Source organism: Frankliniella occidentalis, unplaced genomic scaffold, assembly GCF_000697945.3.
Source record: "Frankliniella occidentalis isolate FOCC.00 unplaced genomic scaffold, Focc_3.1 Scaffold44, whole genome shotgun sequence".
In the NCBI taxonomy this organism is placed as follows: domain Eukaryota; kingdom Metazoa; phylum Arthropoda; class Insecta; order Thysanoptera; family Thripidae; genus Frankliniella; species Frankliniella occidentalis.
The window spans coordinates 364,486-366,876 of NW_026267174.1; the positions used below are offsets into that span (position 1 = coordinate 364,486).

Genomic DNA, 2,391 nt, shown 5'->3' on the forward strand with positions numbered 1-2,391 from the left:
CTACCACATTGCACACCTACTACTATACCCGCCGTCGGGTCCAATGGGGATTCCTGCAAATCCCTGGCGGTTTTAGTGGCGACAAGATTTAAGACCAAAATAAGCCTCAATTTTATTTATTCTTCTCTCGGCAAACATTTTGTGTTCTTTGAGATTTGTTATTATTATTTTTTTCGAAATGTGAAGGGGTCCGGAACGTGAATGCAAAATGCCGGCTGAGACAGGCAGGCAGAGCTGGTCCACGCATTGCACCATGTCGCGGACGCGTCGTTGGGTTATCCCGGGATGAGCCATCGAAGTCATCATATTCCAGTGACACTACTACTATACGTCATCCGCTTTTTGTGCTTCTGGCGTGCGCGCGCGCCCAACCACTACATTCTTGCAAGTCGTTGTGTCCTGCTCGTCAGTCCTTTTGCTGGCTGAGCATTCATCTCCCCCCGCCTCCCCCTCACACACACGCGGGGTTTTGAAGGCTGGTGCGCACCATGCCCACCCCCTTTTTGGTGACTTATCTCTTCCAAGCTAGTGACTTCGATGTTGAGCGCAACATTGTGATGTTGCCCTTCATCCTACCCCAATCCTTCAGCAACCCCCCACCCCTCACCTCACTCACTAGAAAATTTGGCTCGTAACTTTTAGACGTTATTGTGCTACAGCCACATGTTTAATAATACTCATAAAAATTTAAGTGATACCTTAAAAACTTGATTGTGTACATCGCTCGCTGATATATCCGTTGAATCGTTGATAATCATGATCATCATGCGTTCACTGAATTATCAGTGTACATGGCATCTACTTTAATTAATCAGCAATGATCACCTTAAATTTTTGGCCACTACTTCCTGTCAGAAGGAAAGTGATTGTCATTTTCCGTTTATCGGTAAAAAGCGCTTTCAAACAAATTTCCATGTGATGGGGGTTTAAAGTTCCCGCACTGCCATGTATAACTTGGCTGACGTTACCGACATTTCCGAAAGGCGCGGACCGATTTGTGGTAGTGGTGAATTTCGAACCCAGGAATGCATTGAGGTGATCCTCGATCGCCCCCTGTGGTCGCCAGGTGGTCGTAGGTGGCCCTCGATGGCCCCCGGTGGCCCCAGATGGTCCCGTGCACGCTCTATCCGGCTCCAGACCGTCCCCCGGCGGGGCCCCGGACGGCACGGCACGGTCTGCCATTATCTCGCCGGAGCTGCATGGCATTGACCAGAGTGGGTGCCGCATTGTATGCAGGATGCGCGGCTGACCCCGTGCGCGCGCCGCGCCCCGCCCCGCCACGCCACGCCCCGCCACGCCCCGCCCCACCACGTTCCGGCGCGCCGCGCCCCGCGCCCCGCGCGCCCCGCTGTGCACCGCGCGCGCGCATCGCCATGTGAAGCCGTGAAGCCATGCATGCATACCGATCGTATTTTACGTCGCACTATAAATACGTGCATGTGTGTCTGCGCCATCCGGCTCGAGCGCACCGCGCCCCGCCGCGCCCCGCCGCGCCCCGCCGCGCCCCGCCGCACCCCGCCGCGCCCCGCCACGGTCGTGCCGATAGCCTACTGTGCGCGGATGATCATCAAGACCCGTCTGCCCCGACCACACGCTCGCAGAGGTCCTGGTAGTCCTATTCGTCCCCATAATGCCTCCGCTTCATCTGTCTGAACTGTAAATTGCATTACGATCAACATGTTCGCATGCAAAACAAATCCTTCGTAGCTTTACGAAGGATTTTGAAGCGTTGTGTTACTAACTAATGGTTCGCAAGCTTACGAACAAATAGTTCGTAATGCAAACTGATAGTTCGTGACCCTTCAAGCCTTAGAAACAATATACAAACAATTTCTTTGCCATAAAATGAATGAAAATTGTGCGTAACGCTGCAAAGCATTTTAGTTCGTAAGCATTTTACAGTGTGTTTGCTGGTTTTATTTTATTCGAAAGGGAATTCCCTCTCTAATGGTTGGCGACAATAGGTTGGTCCATTCTCTCTCCTCTCGATATGGCCTCTGCTCACTCACTCACTCAGTCACTCACTCTTTCGCACTCGCTCGCTCCTCACAAGTGCGTGGGCGTGTGACAGCGATCAGCAGGCGACCCAATTTGCCTCCCCACCTCCAGCCACGCCGTGGTATTCGGCCACCCCGCCCCGCCCCTTTAATTCGTCGCACAATGCATGGTTTGGTTGTACACAGCGGTTTGTGTGCCTTATGTAATCCGCGTGTCGCCTCGCATAATGTGACTCTCTCTCTCTCTCTCTCTCTCTCTCTCTCTCTCTCTCTCTCTCTCTCTCTCTCTCTCTCTCCTTCACGCACTCTCTTAATGAAAAGAAAGGCGCCTCTTACACCCCCAGCAAGCCGCTTGTTAACTTCCGGCCGTATAGTGTCTCTCTCTCTCTCTCTC

At 52.8% G+C, this 2,391-nt stretch overlaps 1 protein-coding gene across 3 annotated transcripts in view; it reads left to right on the forward strand.

Annotated features, from left to right (window-relative positions):
- The window catches only part of LOC113206069 (phosphatase and actin regulator 4), a 148,517-nt gene that overhangs the window by 93,579 nt on the left and 52,547 nt on the right, over positions 1-2,391 (forward strand). The gene's annotated exons all lie outside the window — the stretch shown is intronic.